Source organism: Castor canadensis, chromosome 9 (assembly GCF_047511655.1).
Source record: "Castor canadensis chromosome 9, mCasCan1.hap1v2, whole genome shotgun sequence".
Taxonomy (NCBI): domain Eukaryota; kingdom Metazoa; phylum Chordata; class Mammalia; order Rodentia; family Castoridae; genus Castor; species Castor canadensis.
The window spans coordinates 6,369,033-6,389,868 of record NC_133394.1 but is presented as its reverse complement, the minus strand read 5'-3'; positions in this window follow the sequence as shown (position 1 = coordinate 6,389,868).

The following is a 20,836-nucleotide window of genomic DNA, read 5'->3' as shown; positions in this document are numbered from 1 at the left end:
AAAGTCAGAACAGTCTGTACTTCCTAACAAGTGTAGGAGATTTGCCTCAAAGCTGCTTTGGTTCCCCTTTTAGCTCTACAATTGAACCCTCGGTCCTAATTTGTCTCTTCAATTTCATATTTCAAAAATCCTTTTATATGAGCTTGGGTTTAAACAAGAGGACAATGCTAAAAAGCATGTGTGTACAAATTAGTGCATTCTGGGACACCCCAGAGAAAATAGCATAATCGCCGGATTAATTACCAGTGATCTATCCCAGAAAATTTTCTTAAGACACTTTTGTACATATAGATAAACACAGAGATGAAACTTGTATATGCCATCCAAATAATCAAATAGGTTTAAATATAAACACAGTACTGAACTGAGTGCAGGAAGATGTCTACCATCTTGGTATAGCAACATGTAAACTTGGTGGCTTATAAATAAAAGAAATTTATTCTTTATAGATCCAAAAGCTGGGAATTCCATAATCAAGCCACTGGTGTGTTCAGTACCACCCTCACTCTCGTTCATTTCATTTCTTTTTGATTGTCTTTTTATTAGGTCTTCATGAGGCAGAAGGGAAGAACACAGGTGTCTTCAGACCCTCACATTGGTTCATTCATGAGGGCTGCACACTCTTGACCTAATCACTTCTCAGAGCCTCTAGCTCCTACAACATCACACTGGAAATTAGGTTTCAATATATATATGAATTTTCAGGACAGAATTTCAACAGTACTCTCACCAGTATGTGGGATAATGAGAACTCTGAGCAAACCTGTTAAGCAATCCCCCTCAACCCTTGCCTCAGTGAATTGTTAGAGGGCAAAACATTTTTGTCTGTACCAGGTCTTCATAATTTTCAGAAATCATTGAGATTGGTTGCAATGAGAGTGTAATAAAAGCATGAAATATAAGTCAAACAAAGCATTACATAATTATAAGCAAGTGACTCTGAAAGAAATGAAGAGTGCAAACTCATAGGCTATAAATGAGTTTCTAACTATTTGCTCAGTTTTAAACTGGGCTAGAAGAGAGGGTGACCCATGATCCCTTATGGAACTGCCGTTGTCAGAGAGAGACAGAACATTGGGTCCTCAGGGAAGTAAACTAGGCCTGTGTGCTGCTACCAGGAGCAAACCAAACTACAGTCTTCACCTGGGGCTTTATCTAAGGAGCCCTGAGTGATAGTTTTTCCTGCAGTTTTCTTGCAGATAATGCAATCACAGATTTCAAGTGGCTCAATGTTATAACTTATTTAGACAGAAACACAGTGCTTAATACTAAAATAAATCTCAGTAAACATATGTCTGTGCAGTTTGATATTTAGGGATAGACAGAAAATACCTAGAGAATTATTCAATTGGAAATCATCCAAAATATTTGACATAGGTAATTTTTTTAATCTAACATATTTATTGAAACTGAAGAACAATACAGAATAGGGTATTTATTCTCAGATGAGAGCTTACAGCACTGACTTTCTGAAGTTCTGACAGAAGGTACATTCATACAAATTACAAATCAAACAAAGAATAAATATAACCTAGAATTTCCAAGAATGACAGGTGTTCCAATTGTGACCCATAGGTGGTACAAAGCAGTTCAAGAACTATTTTAAGGACATATTTCTTTTTTACATACAAATTTAATCACATTACCATCAAAACTCCAGGGAAGTCATTGCATTACATATCTCTTCTTGATAACCCAGATTTCAAGATGTGTATTGTCATAGCTTCTGAACAAAAATAACTTCTCTATAGTAGGCTTGTAATTCTCTTTTCACCATAAAATGTACAGTGCTTATGTAGTAATTAGAATAATTAGATAAATTATGTTGTTTTAAAAGCTGTTATAAACTATAAATATCAGCCAAGAGAAACTAGAATTTAATTCTTTTAAATACACTACAGTTTCACCTACTCCCTAAATAATGAAGGGAGGAATACCTTTAATATCAACAACAGTGGTATGATCCCAAAATTTAGAAATGCCACACTGAGGCAAGGTCTATTAAAATGTCATTTCCACTTCTTCTAGGTATTGATCAGCCTTCCTTCTAATTACATGTGAGTGGCACACATGCTACTGAGTGATATCTGAATGAAGGTCAATTATAGTAATGAAAGCCACTCTCAGAGCCATCAAAAATGTGTTCATTCATGACCTCCCATGCACTTGTCCTCTGACATCCACAAGTTGATGCCCAGGGAATTCCCAGAAGACACTTGTTGGAGGTGAAGTGCTACTACATTTTACTCCTGAGGCATTTCACACAACACAGCACTTTCTCCAACCTGTATCTATTTGATCTGCATACATGAACAAGAAATTCAATTGTATTGTTTTGCAACAAAAATATTAGTCTATTCAAGTCATTTAACTTTGTCCTGCACAAGAAATCTTGCTTCTGTTTGAGAAACATTTAACTTCTTTATAATTCTATACACTGTAATTGGGAAAGATGATTTTTAAAATTATGTTTACAAAGAAATTACTTTAATTGCAGATGATAGTCTTCAAATTCTTGAATTCATCTGTTATCCCTCTTACTGCTCCATCTACTTTGATCTCGCCCTTCCTCAAAAATACCATGCTCGTTTCTGTTTTGGAGTCCTAGAATCTTAATTTCTCTCTACAATGTTCCTCTTTTTTCCTTGCTTCTTTTCATGACTTACACACTCTATATCTTTCACACTGTAGCTCAAATGCCTTAGAACTTGAGAACTTTCTTTGCTTACAAAGAATTTTGCTTCTTTATTCTTGCATTTTATATGCATTAGTGTTTTTGTGTGAATTTCTCTGCCTCTCAATTTAGTTTGCAGAACAATCAGATATTTACCTTTTTTATTCACTAACTTATCTTCAATACCTAGGATAGATAGTTCTAGATGCATGTTAAAAATTTGACAAATATGTTTTCCACTCAGTATGAATATTGTGTGTTTTCAAAGATACATGAGTAGATAAATAATTGGATCATTAAAACAGTAGATTTCCTTCTGGATGAAGGTGGCTCACGCCTATAATTCTGTCTACTCAGGAGGCAGAGATAAAGATGATAATGGTTTGAAGACAGCCTGGCAAGATAGTTCATGAGACCCTACCTTAAATAAACCCGTTACAAAAAGGGCTGGTGGAGTGGTTGAAGGTGTAGGCCCTGAGTTCAAACCCCAGTACTGCAAAAAAAAAAAAAAAAAGAGAAAAGAAAAAACCAATAGATCCCCAATGGATGTTAGTAGAATAATGGAAGTTTATCTTCAAGTATTATTGAGCAAAACAACTTATATAGCATAGAGCTCTATTTGTGGTGAGGCCAAGAAGTAGATATTGACTATGGCTAAAATTCTGTAAAAGTTTTGGCTACACGACAGTGTTTTATGCAAATTAAAATTATTCTAAATTTGTTTATATACACCATGATCTCATAGTGAAAAGTTTACTGCTTATAAAATAACTGAGTAAGTGTGCTATATTTACTGATTTTGTAGCAAGATTCATTGAGCTATTAAATGTAGGATTTTTTCATTTATAAATTAATGGAAATATGAGAAATACTGAACTTGTTTGAAAAATCAAAGCTATTTGGTCTTTTTTCAAACCTGATAATAAAACATGTAGAGCTTCATTTTACATGTATTTCCTATTTTTAAAAAAATGATTTATAGAATGAATGATAATAGAGTTGAACATGGGAAACTTAAGAGTGCTTAATTTACAATCAATCGCTGGTTCACATTTACAACATAGTTTACATTACATTCTATTATTTATAAAACAAATAAATTTTAAATTGCAAAGACTATACTTGAACTTATTTTTCTCTAACAAACATATAAGTTAAAAAATGAAATATTTATAATTTTTCAAATAATAATGAAGATAACTTCATTGGAAAAAGTCAGTGAATGTCATCAATTGAGATAGGTGTCATTTTCACTGTTTTAAAAAATACAGGTAATCAAAATATACTCTAAAAGCATGAGTTATGTGCAGGAAAGGATTTGTTGTCTTCTATTTATCTGTCTACCCACATACATGCATCTCTTTATTCATATATTAAAACAATTTACTACATGTTTTTAACTTCTCAAATTGAACTAAATCCTGGATAAAGCAGACTAAAATGCAGTTTCTTATACTCAATGCAATTATAGTTTATTTAATTTAACTGAATAGATAAATAGATGAATCACAGAACAGCGCACATTATTAATCAGATAACATGGCATTTATGAGTTACTGAGAATGTAAAGATGATGGGGAAAAATTGATTCACTTTATGTAACTGAGAAAAATGCATGCAAAGGCATTGTTTTGATCCTATAAAGAAAACTATTATTATATATCCCTGTTAGTGAAGAGAAAGAACACATCAGATATTTCTCTCCCTTTTGGAAAGCACAATCGTTTAATTAACGAAAGTATTAGGATGCACTGCTTGAACTTAGGGAAATACTTTATTCAGAAAAATTACTTTACTTCTTTTCCTAAGTTGAAAGGTGAATTTATTACTGAAGAAAAAAATTCATTCATTAACAAGTTTAAGAAACTTTGTTGATGACATTTGAGATTTTCAAACATTTTTTTTCTATCACCCAGGATATGTATTTGTGTTCTATGCCTGTGTTTACTTTCCATTCAATAGAAATGGATAAGAAGTTTTGTTGACTAGTTTTAAGACAAAGATTGCTTGACTTGTATAAATTATGAGAGTATTTTTATAAATGTCAAAGCTTATAAAGTAAATTTTAATAACTGTGAAATATCACAAAACATAAAATATGTTGTAGTGACAGTTTGTAAATGTAGATAATGTTACTTCAAATATAAGTGAAGTTGAAATTATTTAGTTTTTACATGTTAGCACCTTAAATTGACTTCTTCTTTTACAGACATTGTTAAAAAAACAAAATGATTTATGGTATTTAAAATAGGAGCATGTCATTTATGCTCTCTATATTGGTAAGAAATGAAAGTCTTTTGAAAATTTCAAAATCTCATTATGGATTTACGCCTGCTTATGTTCTGATTTGTTCTCTGATAGTCCCTTTCTACAAAAGGTTCATATTGAAGATTGATTGGAATATTTAATATTAGGGTAATCCAACAGTGCAAGTGCTTTGAAAGAAGAATATTTAATATCCATTGGCTCTAAAATAAGGAAGCATCTACTTCTGCCCTTTATCTGTGAGTTTATAATAGTTTTATTTTATTTATTTCTATGAACATCTTTAATGAATGGAGGTGATTGCTCTCTACAGGCTTTCAACTAGGATTGTTAATTAAAAATATAAAAAGAATTTGTGTCCTAAGTCTAGTCTCTCTATTCCCTTTCTTTCCATATACTGAAGACAACAAACCTCACCAATTGATATATTCCATTTTGAGCTTAGCTAATGACTGGAGAAATTTAGCTTTAGGTTCATGTATTCCACAGCTAATATTAATTCTTTTTTGATTATCTGAACCCCAGTGGGTAAAACTATCTTAATAACTCTTCTATTCTTTTTCATTTCTTCACTCAATGCAATATGAATTTATTCTTATAACTTAATTTTATTTTCACTCACTCATTCTCATGAATACCATAAAGTCTGGACATTGTGAAATGTACCTTATTTTTTACCTTTTACACTGACAAACTTATTATAAGTTTGGCTAGCTGCTTACACAGTTTTGATATCATCTTAATTTATACCAACACCATTATCCTACACCACAGATAATGTTCCTGTGTATGTTCCCAAGTACTGAAATTAGGAAATGTAAAGCTTCCTTTAAAAAGACCACCTGATGCTCTCAGAATCTACTGACAGGAATTTTGAAGTTGGTATTCTCTGTTTGCTTCAGGACCACATTTATGCATTTTGTATCACTTTGTATCCCAGAGTCCTTATTGTAATGATTTGGTGACTCTTTGAGATATCTCATTGATTTATGTTTAACTTTCTATCACAGATGAGGTGTCTGAAAATTAACTAGAGTATGGCAACCATTGGGAAATGTACTTAATTGTCCCATGCTTATTCTCAGGAGTGTTTGAGTCTATCATTCTTATAGATAGAACTTGAGTGGAAGTCACACACCCTCAGCACTAACCTGTCCCTATTATGGATGATAAGACTAACCCTTGCCAAATCAAAAATAATGATAGGATTTGGGATAGAAATTAAAGTGAATACATTAATAATAAACATAACCTTATTTTCCAAACTATGATTCATAACCTATTCTACATTTCTAAATCTAATAATAATTTTATTCATATATCCCAAAGATTCTTTCAAAATACACATGAAATTTAAAGTAGAATCATTAAAAAACAAACAAAAGCTTATCTTTGAGAGATGTAAATAATAAATTCTAAACTCATATAATTCATTAGGCCAATGATACATAAAGACAAAAATTGTAACCATGATAAAAAAAATCATCTCTGAAAAACTAAGTAAAATTTTATATGCTACACACAAGACACCAGCTGTTGGAAAACAGATGAAAAATTTATGTGTGCAGAAATGGAATTGATTTTCTCTTTACGACTCTTATAGCTAGATACTTTGTCAATTTTTTTATTTTTTTCTCATGATGTTCCTACCATTTTTTTTTGTATTTTCTACAAAAGATCTACACATCATTGCTTAAAAAATTGCTTCTTTTTCATCCTTTCCAATTTCTATGGCATCTATTTATTCTGCATGTTCTACTCTTCTTACTAGTAATGTCAGTACCATAGGAAAGATAACCTTTGATTGTGGTAATCTTTGCATCATTTTTTACTTTAAAAGAATTTTCTCAGCATATACTCATAAAGAATGGTTGATCAGGATGTATAATAGTTATGACTAGAGGCTAGGAAGTGTGAGGGGGACAGTGGGAGGTTGGACATGGGTACACAAACACAGTGCAAGTAATAATTTCCATGTTCTTTAGAAGAGTTGAGTGACTAGAGTTCACAATCCTATTATATGTTTTATCACTAATTAGAAGACAGCAGTGAAAAAGCTACAAACACAAGGTGATGATAAAGAGATCAAATGCTAATTACCCTCATTTGATCAGTGCATATTGTATATATGTACTGAAATATCACACTGTACCCATAAATATGTACACTTATTATTCATTAATCAAAACTTTCAAAAGAGTTTAGAGAGATAGAAATGTTAGCTACACTGATTGGATCATTAGCACTGTATACATGAGCCAAGTGCACCTCATGAATTTGTACTATATAGAAATTGTTGTTGTTGCACCTGTTTTTTTCCTGTATTATAATCTTTTCTATCACTATTTTTATCCCTATATTAACCCCTTCACTTGCCATCCTTTTCTTGTACTACAATCTATTGTTCTCTCCCTCTCAACTACTCTTTCTGCCCCTTCTCATCTGCTACTCTCTCCCCCCGTCTTCACCTCCCACACCTATCCTTCCCCAACTGCCACTACACTACCCCTGCTGACTAGCCTACCAACTGTACATACTGCCAGCCATTTGCAATCCTTGACAAAAGCACCATTCACTACAACATCAGAAATACTCCTAAACATATACAAAGGCCAAAAACCCTACAGCCCAGCAGCCCCCATATCTCTTCCACCACCCACCCCACCCTCACTTTCTGCCCCTCCTTTAAGCAACACCTTTACCAATTACCCAAGTTCCTATCTATCTCTAGCCAAACCACAACTGGCTGACCAACTCCCACTGTTAATAGACATTATCAACAAGGTGTTTTCTGTATAAAATGTAAATAACTGGTCTGGCATTGAATCGGTGAATTTGTTAATACTAATTTATACCTCCTGGCCAGGGACAGAAAAAGCCATCTACCTAGATAGGAACCAAGTCAACCAAGACACAAAAATTAAATCAAGGGAAAGAAAATAGGCAATTAAAGCCACCAACTAGCCAATCGAGAACATAGTTGCACAGCACCAATTGGAGTAACAAGGAGAAGAAAAAGGGAAGGAAACTATACTCCTCAAAAAAAAATTCAGTAAAGGATTTAGTGGGAAATGAAGAAAATGAATACTTAGTTCCTGACCCCAACAAAAAATGAAAAATATCACTAATGATTCCAGTGACATTCACAAAAAAATCCCTCAAAGAGGAAATCATGGAAGAGATCACTAAGAAGCTCATGGAGAAGCTAGAAGACAAGGTTAACCAAAAAGTACAAAATGCACTCAAGAAATTTCAAGACACCACAAATAAAAAATGAGATGACACAGAAACAGCTAAATGAACTCAGAGATGACTCCAACAAACACCAAATTGAAACAAAAGACACTATAAAAAAGAGATATATGAAATAAAGAAGACAACACAAGATATAAAGGAGGAGTTGAATAAAGATATGGAGAATCTCAGAAAAAAAGAATCAAACAGAAATCATGAAAATAATAAATCCCTTTAGTCAAACAAAAAACAGTGTGGAAGGCCACTCCTGCAAACTAGAACAAGTGGAAGACAGAATCTCAGAGCTTGAAGATAAAATAGAAATTAAAGAAAAAACAGAAAATCTCTTAGTCAAACAATTCAAGGGCTGTGAAAATAATATGCCAGAACTCAGTGACTCTATCACAACACCAAACCTGAGAATCATGGGCATTGAAGAAGGAGAAGAGATGCAAGCCAAAGAGATACTTAATATATTCAATAAAATAACAACAGAAAATTTCCCAAATCTTGAGAAAGATTTACCCATTCAGGTACAAGAGCCTCCAGGACACCAAATAGACTTGACCAAAACAGAACGTCTCCACAACATATTATCATTAAAACAACTAATACAGAGAACAGAGGAAGAATATTGATGGCTGTAAGAGAGAAAAAACAAATAACATACAAAGGTAAATCCACCAAAATAACAGCAGATTTCTCAATGGAAACCTTAAAAGCAAGAAGGGAATGGAGTGAGGTATTTCAGGTACTGAAAGAAAACAATACCACTGCTACAGAAGATTCTACAAGGAATTCTTCACACAGAAGACAAAAGCAAACAAAACCATGGGAAGACAGGAAGTATTAAACCATAGGAGAAGAAAAGACAAATCATCAGAGTAGTATTGATTCAGATGCACAAAATCAAATCCTTAAATAACAAAAACAACTAAATGGCAGGATTCACCACATAACTATCAACATTAACACTGAATGTCAATGGACTCAACTCCTGCATCAAAACACACCATTTGGCAAACTGGATTAAAAATGAAGGGCTAAAAATCTGTTGTTTACAGGAGACTTACCTTATTGACAGAAAAAAACACTGGTTTAGGGTAAAAGGCTGGAAGGAGATTTACTAAGCTAATGGCCTCCAAAAACAGGCAAGAGTAACAATATCTATTAAAGACAAAGTAGACTTCAAACTTACATTGGTCAAACAAGACAAAGAAGGACACTTCATACTAATGAAAGAGCAATACATAAAAAGGAAATAACAATCATCAACCTATATGCACCCAATGTCAGCTCACCCAACCTCATCAAACATTCACTAAAGGACAAAGAAACACATATACTCCAACACAGTGATATTGGGAGACTTTCATACCACTCTTTCACTAATAAATAGGTCATCCACAAAAAAATCCTAGAACTAAATAACACCTTAGATCAAATGGACTTGACAGATGTCTACAGAATATTTCATGTGGCCCAGCACAATGTACATTCTTCTCAGCAGCCCATGGAACTTTGCCAAAATAGACTACATGTTAGGACACAATGCAAGCCTCAACAAGTATAAGAAAATTGAAATAACCACCTGCATACTATCTGATCACAATGCAATAAAACTGGAACTGAACAACAAAAGCAGCAGCAGAAAATTCACAAACAATAGGAGGCTGCACAATAAGTGGGACATAGAAGAAATAAGAGAGGAAATAAAAAATTTCCTGGAATTTAATGAAAATGAAAACACAACCTATCAAAACCTATGGGACACAGCAAAGGCAGTCCTAAGAGGAAAATTTGTAACCATAAATGCATATGTTAAAAGGACAGAAAGATCTCAAATAAATGACTAATGCTACATCTGAAATTCCTAGAAAAATAAGAATAAACTAAACTCAAAACAAGGAGAAGGAGAGAAATAATAAAAAAGGGGGTGGAAATTAATGAAATAGACACCAAAAAACCACATGAATTATAATGAAACAAAAAGTTGGTTCTTTGAAAAAATAAACTAGACTGACAAGCCCCTGGAAAATATGACTAAAATGAGGAGGGAAAAGACCCAAATTAGTAAAATCAGAAACAAAAAAGGGAGATAACAACAAACACCAAAGAAATCTAGGGACTCATCATAGATTACTTTGAGAACCTATATTCAACTACTGGAAAATCCTCAAGTAATGGACAAATTTCTAGATGCTTTTAACCATCCAAAACTGAACCAAGAGGATATTAACCACCTAAACAGATTTATAACATGTAATGAAATTGAAGCAGCAATAAAGAGTATCCCAAAAAAGAAAAGTCCAGGACCTGACAGATTCTCCACTGAATTCAACCAGACATTTAAAAAACAACTAATACCCATACTCCTAAATTTTTCCATGAAATAGAAAGAGAAGGAACACTGAGTAACTCATTCTATGAAGCCAGTATAACACTCATCACCAGAATGGGCAAAGACACATCCAAAATGGAGAACTATAGGCCAGTCTTCTTAATGAGCATTGATGCAAAAGTCCTTAAATGAATAATGTGAAACTGAATCCAACAACACATCAGAAAGATCATTCACCACGACCAAGTTGGCATCATCTCAGGGATGCAGGGGTGGTTCAACATACGCGAATCAATAAATGTAATATAGCACATTAAAAGAAGCAAAGACAAAAACCACTTGATCATCTCAATAGATGCAGAAAAAGCTTTAATAAGATTAAACACCATTTCCTGTTAAAAGCTTTGAGGAAACTAAGAATTGAATGAATGTACCTCAACATTATAAAGGGTATATATGACAAACTTCCATCCAACATCATACTTAATGGGGAAAAACTGAAATCATTTCCCTTAATGACAGGAATCAGACATGGTTGCCCTCTCCCCACCCCTATTCAACATAGACCTGGAATTCCCAGCCAGGAAAATAAGGCAAGAAGAAGAAATAAAAGGAATACACATAGGTAAAGAAGTAGTCGAATTGTCCCTATTCACAGATGACGTGATTGTATACCTTAAAGATACCGTAAAAGTCCACCAAAAATGTTCTAGACACCATAAACAGGCTCAGCAAAGTGGCAGGATACAAAATCAACTTACAAAAATCCATAGACTTTCTATACACCAATAATGAACAGATTGAGAAAGAATATAGGAAAACAACTCCATTTACAATAGCCTCAAAAAAATCTAATTCCTGGGAATAAATTTAACAAAATATATAAATGACCTCTATAAGGAGAACTACAAACCATTGAACAATAAATCAAAGAAGACTACAGAAGGTAAAATGATCTCCCGTGCTCATGGACTGCCATAATTAACAGAGTAAAAATGGCTATTCTACCAAAAGCAATCCATGTTCGATGAAATTCCTATCAAAATCCCAATGAAATTCATCACAGAGATTGAAAAATCTACCCTAAAGTTCATTTGGAAACACAAAAGGCTGTGAATAGCTAAGGCAATGCTGAGCAAATAGAGCAACACTGGAGGTATCACAATTCCAACTTCAAACCATACTACATATCCATAGCCATAAAAACAGCATGCTACTGGAATAAAAATAGACATGAGGACCAGTGGAACAGAATAGAAGACCCAGATATGAGTCCATGCAACTACACTCACCTAATCTTTGACAAAGGTACCAGAAACAGACAATGGGTAAAAGACAGCCCTTCAACACATGTTGCTGGGAAAAGTGGTTATCTGCTTGCAGAAAACTGAAACTAGATCCATGCCTGTCACCCTGTACTAGTGTCAACTCAAAGTGAATTAAGGCCCTTAATATCAGACCTGAAACCTTGAACCTAGTACACAATACAGCAGGGAGTATACTGAAAGCAATAGGCATAGGCAAGAACTTCCTCACTAGAACTCAAGCAGCCCAGAAACTAAGAGAAAATATGGACAAATGGGACTACATGAAATTAAAAAATTTCTGCACAGCAAAAGAAATTGTCTCTAAATTGAAGAGGCCACCCACAAAATGGGAGGACATCTTTACTAGCTACACATCAGACAAGGGACTGATAAACAGAATATCCAGAGAGCTCAAAAAATTAAACTCCCAAAAAAGAAATGGGTAACTTAAATAAACAGTATATTTCAAAGGAAGACGCCCAAATGGCCAAAAACCACATGAAATAATCCTCACCATCCCTGGCTGTAAAGGAAATGTGAATCAAAACCACACTAAGATTCCACTTCACCCCTATTATAATGGCTGCCATCAAGAACACCAACAACAATAAATGTTGGTGAGAATGCAGGGAAAAAGGAACCCTCATACACTGCTGTTGGGAATGCAAGCTAGTACAACCACTTTGGAAAACAATATGGAGGTTTCTTAAAAAACTGCCATATGACCCACAAATACCACTCCTAGGGATATACCCAAATTAATATGACTCAAGTTACTACAAAGGCACCTGCATACCCATGTTTATTGCAGCACTCTTCACAATAACCAAGCTATGGAAACAGCCAAGATGCCCAATTACCAATGAATGGATTAAGAAAATGTGTTTTCTATACACAATGGAAATTCATTCAGCCACAGAGAAGAATGAAATGTTGTCATTTGCAGGTAAGTGGATGGAACTGGAGAACATGATCTTAAGCAAAGTTAGCTAGGCTCAGAAGGCCAAAAATCACATATTCTCCCTCATACACAGACTATATGCCTAAAACAAATGCAGTAATATTATTTAATATGGGTCATACACTACAGGGAGACCGCACACGGGAGGAATAGGAAATGTGGTTAATTATTCACTGTGTAGTAACAAATACAGTAACCTTAAACTGGCTAAGGCCACTATGGGGAGGGGAGTAACCTTGAGGTCTGATAGAGATGAACCAACTTGGGTTGTAATACACACGTACATGGAAACAACACAAGGAATCTCCCTGTACAGCTCTCCTTATCTCAAACTAGCAAAAATGCCATGTTTTTGTTATTTTCTTTTGTGTTTTTTCTTTAACAAAATTGAAGAACAAGGGGGAGTGTCCCAAATAATGTATACACATGTAAGTAATGTACAAATGATGAAATAAAATAAAAAATAAATACATTACACACATGGTTGTATGCACTGTGTCTGTCAGTCAAACCCCTTGAGAGTCTAAATGTTTTGTTCCATTAATTCTAAGTCACAGACTTGTATTCTCACATGCTTGGTGATATCAATTATTCTTCATTACAGGACTACACATGTATTTCTTTTAAATCTAACCAAGCCATTCAGGCACATTCCTTGAAGTCATTTAAAATTTTTTTAAAGTGCAAAGGCAAAATCTAAGGCCTTTGGCAATGTTTAAAGAACTATGAAATAAAACCCAGTTTTTCACCTTGTATTTTGTTTATGGTAACTCATGAAATATTTCCTTTCTAAGTTACCTCAAAACTTAATTCAAATTGATATCAAAGTACTATTGTTGTAAGAAATATCAGTGTGGGCTCTATATATCTATGTGGTTGAGTTTGGGATCCTTCCTAAGAAAGGATCATTTACTGGGCCCTGGTGGCTCACTCCTGTAATCCTAACTATGGAGGCAGAGATCAGAAGGATTTTGGTTCAAAGCCAGCCTGGGCAAATAGTTCTACAAGACCTTATTGTGAAAAAACCCTTCACAAAAACTAGGGCTACAAAAGACCAAAAATCATATGTTCTCCCTCATATGTGGACATTAGATCAAGGGCAAACACAATAAGGGGATTAGACTTTGATCACATGATAAAGTGAGAGCACACAAGGGAGGGGTGAGGATAGGTAAGACACCTAAAAATATAGATAGCATTTGTTGTCCTCAACACAGAGAAACAAAAGCAGATACATTAAAGCAACTGAGGCCAGGAGAAGAAGACCAGGAACTAGAGATAAGGTTAGATCAAGAAAAATTAACCTAGAAGGTAACACACATGCACAGGAAATTAATGTGAGTCAACTCCCTGTATAGCTATCCTATCTCAACTAGCAAAAACCCTTGGTCCTTCCTACTATTGCTTATACTCTCTCTTCAACAAAATTAGGGATAAGGGAAAAGTAGTTTCTGCCGGGTATCGAGGGGGTTGGGGGGGGGAGGCAGGGGGCAGGGGTATAAGGGAGGGGATGCGGGAAGGAGGAAGAAATGACCCAAACATTGTATGCACATATGAATAAAAAAAAATTACATTTTCAAAAAAAAAATTCTTTTTCTTCAAAATGATATGGTAATTTACTAAGCTTTCCCCAAAAGGTGTACATAATGAAACAGTATTTTTAAAAAGCAAAAAAAAAACTAGGGCTGGTAGAGTGGCTCAAGGTGAAGTCCCTGAATTCAATCCTGAGTACTGCAAAAAACAAGAAGAAGATAGAGAGAATGTTAATAAATGTCCAAAATTGTGTTCTGAGAACTACAGAAACTATTGAATGCCACTTAGCGTTCTGCAATTACATATTAGAATAATAGTCAATAATTCAATAGATCTTATATGTGTAGTCATTTCATAGCTATTTTTAAGTAAAATAGTATATTTCTTTACATACATTATTCTACCATTTCATCTCCACATGACTATTCTATCTCAGTATATAATTATTAGAGAGACTTGGTGCTTATGGTTCATGAATGTGAGGGTCACATACAATGAAAACAAACACTCCTTCCCAGCTTTGCTGGTGAAGTAGTCTAACCTCCACCTGTGTACTTCAAATAAGCATTTCTGTAACCCCTACAACTGGAATGACAAGACAAATTATCAGGACACAGAAGAAAAAGAAAGATTCAAAGAACTGCCTTTATTATACAAGTCCAACCAAGTCTTGCTATTGGTTGATTGCTGAGTCTATGTGTGTGTGTGTGTGTCTATGTGTGTGGGTATGTGTGTGTTTGTGTGTGTGTATGTATGTATGTGTAGCTTCGGGATGAGCAGGAAGGCCTTGAAACATTTTAAATGTAGACATGATGAAAGAAAACATATTTTATTCCAGTGAAATAACTGGTTGTTGACAAAATGTAGTTATTTTATTTATAAAATTTACCATTTTTCAAAATGTATTAATCTCTATTTAGTCTGTTGGTTTCCTATTTACATATAAACACAAACAGAAATGAGAAATGTTAAGAATATGTTTGATGCCACTAGTAAGTTTGGAACATTTTTACTGGTGGGTTTGATTCTCTAACATTGTTAGCAAATTTCCCCATGGTTGACTGCATTTGCCCATTTTAGAACATAACTGTGACTAATTTCAGCAGAGCCCAAGAAGCACACACTCCGCCTGTGTTGCACTGGGGTGAAACAGCAACAGCAAGCAATGCAAATGGCAGGACCTCGAATCCACTGAGGCTTCACCTGGATGACCAGGAGCTTTTCAGTGATGTTTCCTTGCCCCTTTCTGCATTCTCTCAATATGTGTGTCTGATGTGATTATTTCTGCTTTCGAAAAGCAGAAAGCAACTGAGGCCAATAGGAAAAGGGGACCAGGAACTAGAGAAAAGGTTAGATCAAAAAGAATTAACCTAGAAGGTAACACCCACACACAGGAAATCAATGTGAGTCAATGCCCTGTATAGCTATCCTTATCTCAACCAGCAAAACCCCTTGTTCCTTCCTATTATTGCTTATACTCTCTCTACAACAAAATTAGAGATAAGGGCAAAATAGTTTCTGCTGGGTATTGAGGGGGGGAGCGGGAGGGGGCGGAGTGGGTGGTAAGGGAGGGGGTGGGGGCAGGGGGGAGAAATGAACCAAGCCTTGTATGCACACATGAATAATAAAAGAAAAATGAAAAAAAAAATAAAAAAAAAAAAAAAGAAAGAAAAGGGATTATTATGATGATGATTATTATTACTACTATTATTATTTGGTTGTACTGGAGTTTGGACTCAGGACCTCAAGTTCTCTAGCAATTGAACCATGTGCTAAACCGGTTTTGCTTTAATTATTTTTTGAATAAAGTCTTTCATCTCTGACTGGAGCTGGGGTAGCTGGGATTAGAGACATGTTCTAGCATGCCTGGAGATGGAGTCTCACTAACGTTTTGCTGAAGCTGGACTTGAACAACACCACTCCCAATATCCATACTCCCAAGGAATTGGGATTGCAGGAATGTACCACTGCACCCAGCCTGAGAAGAGAAATTTTGATAAGGATTAAGAGTAATTTTGTTTTTTATCATTTAATTGTAATGGGAGATGCATTAGGGTTTTTAGAATTACATTTTTCCCTGTATTTTTTTGAGTTATTATTGTTTTCTTCTCTTGCTTAAAATACATCTTTAATGCAACTATTGTTTTTACTCCCGATGGTAGATATACTTGTATAGCACAGGAATGCACAATAGTTGTCTTTTGTGACAAAAACAGAGGAAGAAACGACAGTAACCCCTACTCAGGGGCACTTAAATGACCTGTCACAGCATATGACCATCTTTGAAATAAAGCAGTAGGTGGTCCATTTCATAGAGAAATATATGTGGTTTGTATTTATCAAAGGACACAAGTCTTCGCTAAAATAGAACCTGAAAAGACAAATGGGCGGTTATTAATCTGTAGATTACTGTGCACAAAATACCAGACGACGAAGATTTTAAAAACTGTTCATAGTATGGCAGAGTAAAGGTAGACAGAGAACAGGCTGTATAAATGACAACAGCAATTAACAAAAAGTCTACACCCTCAGCAATAGCAGGCATCTTGGTAAACAATGGTCTCAGATGCTTTGTGGTAATGTCACTTGTCAGGAGGTAAGAAGGAAACTTTAATCCCGTCTGAGAGATCCAAAGTATGAACAGAAATTAAGAACTTGGTCACTAGGTTGCAGAATCAAGTCGCCACTGCTCTACCTGTTAGGGGTGTGCACGGGGAGTAGAGCTTTGGTTATGTACATAACGCAGAGTTTATAGCAAGGAGAATTGGGAACTATAAAATGTTAATACATAAGTGAAAATATTTAAGTTATTTCTATTCTATGTGCTACCTAGGTTTTCACTAGCTTACTATTTATGTAAAATTACATCCTTATGATCCATTCATGTTAATATGGATAGTTTTAATTTGTTCACAATTTTCAGAAGGCATATGTGTAGTAAAAATAAGGAAACGGAAAAAGATAAAAACAAATTCAGTATTTTAAATATCTCTGTGAGGAAAAGGAATATATTCATTGGGGGTAAATAGGGAAGATTAATTCTGTTTTATATTTTATTTGTTTATAGAGAAACAGAATTTTTGCATTGTTTATATATTTTATTTATTTGAAATATTCTGAAATACTTAAACTTTCTCCAAAGTGTTTGAGAGCATAACTCATAGATTAATGCTGGTGATATATATTGTAGTACATATGAAAATGAGGATTCAGCATGGTAAGCTAGGAATTGAGAGGAACCTGCTATTAGAAGTGAGGTCACTGAAGAGCACCTGCAGGTAGAGCTCAAAGTCCATGGAGTACTGTCCTCCCCTCCATCTTGTCTGAAGCTAAGGTTTTTCCACACGGATTATTCTTCACCTAAGAAGTCTGCACAAATAGATCTTAAATTTTGCTACTGTTGTGTGTGTGAGTAAGAGAATATGTATGACTCTAGATATAGCCATACTTATATCAGAACATACTTATATCAGCCTCTCAAGGTTATTCCAATGCAATTGTGTCATATTTGTACAGTTCTGGCAAATATGAAGGTGTGTGTTTAGTGACTATATGTGTATGCATGAACTGCAAACTCAGTGTCTGCTGTTACTCGACTTGAAATATCTGCTATTGGTTTTATTTTTCCAATAGCAGTTCAGAACAGAGTATTATTATGTTTATTGACTTTGTAAAGACAAGAGCATATCATATGTCTTTAGTATTGGAATAAATCATGATTTCATTTACTTAGTTGGCAATCCATAAGGACATTGTAGTGTATTGTAGAAACAGAATTTATGGGTTTTTTTTTAGATCAGGGCCTAATTTATTTTTTCTATTACCTGTGTCATTTTGGAAACTTCTGTAAAATTTTCTGGTTTTTCTTTTTTGAACCTGTATGAGAAAGACTTTTAATTAAATTATCTTGAAACTCTTTTATAGTGTAAAATTTGTATGTTCATCTTATCAATAAAGATGATTGAAAATATAAAAAAAGTTAGAGCTAGTGTAAAGTATAAATATTTGCTTAACATGAAATTAAAAGAAGCATTCTTAATTCACCCTGTTATTCCTACTATATTATTACCAAAGTGAAATTTATGTTTTTTATATACAAAGATACATTTTTATGCTAAAATCAAAGTATAACATATGAAAGGTGTGTAAAAGAAGGAAGTTAAAAAGGTGAATATGACTGGTGTACTTCCTATACAAGAATGAATGTAGAATCTTATTAACCTGTTAAAATTGTCATAATAAGTAGACTATGGTAGAAAGGAGAAAAATAGTGGGGAAGTGACAATTCAGGAAATGTCACAATGAAACATCTTTTATAACTATCTTAAAAAAACAAAAATACCATTTTTTTTTACAAAAGTGAAGAACAGGAAGGCAAAATAGGTTCTGTCTGAGGGGTTGGTACCGATGGGAGGGGGGGATATGAGAAAAGGTGGTAGGAAGGTGAACATGGTGTAAATGGAAAAATGAGACATGTTGAAACTATTCCAGGAATGGTGAGGGGGTTAAAGGAAATTGATGGAGGGAATGAATTCAACTATGATATATTATAAGAACATTTGTAAACATCACAATGTACCCCCAGTACAACAATAAAATAATAAACTTCAACCTTCAAATTTAATAGTTGAATGTATTTTATTTTAAAGAGTACATGAGAAGGATATGCCATGTTTCTTTTGAAATTTGAAATATACTATTTAACTGAATTTTACAGCCATGAAATCAGTGTCATGTGAATATATTAAGAACTACCCTGCCACTTACAATAGACTACCTTCCTAAAGTTTTGCCCAAATGGGAGATACAGTGAAATTCAGGTGTATAAACCTTATAGGAAAAGTCATTTCCATGACCTACCTTCATTCTAGTCTACATTATGGTGTGTGCTATACTACATTATTTCACTGTCCATAAAATTTCAAGTATATATGATGCAAATCTCTGCTTGCTTAGTACTCAAAATGCTACTGAAAAATGCATCTTAAAGAAAATAAACAATAAATTTATGAATTGTTTTTGTAGAGCAGCAATATCAAGGAAAAGTGCTATTCTGTGGTACATGTCCAAAACCCCAACTGAAATGTACAAGGCACATATGCATGTAAATGTGGCTTTAAAATCAGAAGCCAATTAATGTCTGCAACATCTCCAACCTAGTCAGGATTTGCCTTACATATGAATAACAAAGCTGTGGTTTCAATGATTTTGCAATGATAATTAATGTGGAACCTAGCACTTATGTTTGCTAACAATAAGCATATTAGTTGAGAGGGATAATTTCAACAGGTCAGATCTCACTTTAACTCATTAACCATACATTAGATTTGTAGTTATCTTTCTCCTCTGTAAGAGCTCATCCCATATACTTAATCTCTACTTAGACTTGTTAAAAGGAGTGAATTTACATAAAGCACTGAGCTAACTATATCGACACATACTATAATCTTATCATTATCACTTTATATTGTTGCTGCTATTATTATTTGCTATGATTCTAATGTATGCCCCCAAATGAAGCGGTGTGGGAGGGAGAACTTTAAGGGATGATTAAATCACGAGAACTCTGCTCTTTTTTTATGATTAGCTTCCTGCTGTCATGGTATAAGTGAGTTAGCAATCATAAGAGTGAGTTACAAATAAAAGAGTAAGTTTGTCCCCTTTCCACCACCCACATTTCTGTGCTCTCTTGCTTTTCTGTCTTCAACATGGGAAGATACAGGTACGAAGGCCCTCACTACATATTTGACTATAATCTTTGGCTTCCTGTCTTCCAAAAATGTAAGACAAATACACTTCTACTGGCTATAATTTACCCGATTCCAGGTATTCTGTTCTAGAAAAAAGAAATAGAGAATCAGCACTGAGAAATGTGAGTATTTCTATAAAAAACACTTAAAATTATGGAGGCAGCTTTGGAATGATATAATGAGTAGCGGCTTCAAGAATTTGGAGAAGCAGGCTCCATGAACAGGGCATTAAAGTCAATTCTAGGGAGGGTTTGGGAGAAGACAAGACCTGTGGAGAGAGGTGTATATTATTCAGGGTCACTTCAGTGTCTGCAATCAGGATGCTGGTGTAAATATGGATGGTAAAGGTTCTTCTGATGATGTGTCAGACAGAAATGAGGACCAAGGCATTGGAAATTGGAGCTATAGCCAACATTGCTACATCATTGCAAAGAACATGGTGGCAGTGTATCTGTGTCCCATCATTTTATGGAAGGCAGAATTTAAGAGTGATAAACTAGGATTGGCAGAAGAAATATTGGCAAAATATTGAAGGAACTTTATTGTTACTTTTAACCCTATATAGTAAGATGTAAAAAGAGAGAAATGACTTAAAAACAGAATGTATAATAGAAGGGAAGCAAAATTGAAAATTTTGGAAAAAATTGGCCACCTGATCATGTCAAGAATAAAAAGGCATACTTAGAAGATCAATCCAGGGGTGGGGCCAGTGAACATATGCTAGAAAGGTTAGCAAAGGTAGTAACCAGGAAGTCTTCATCAAGACAGTGG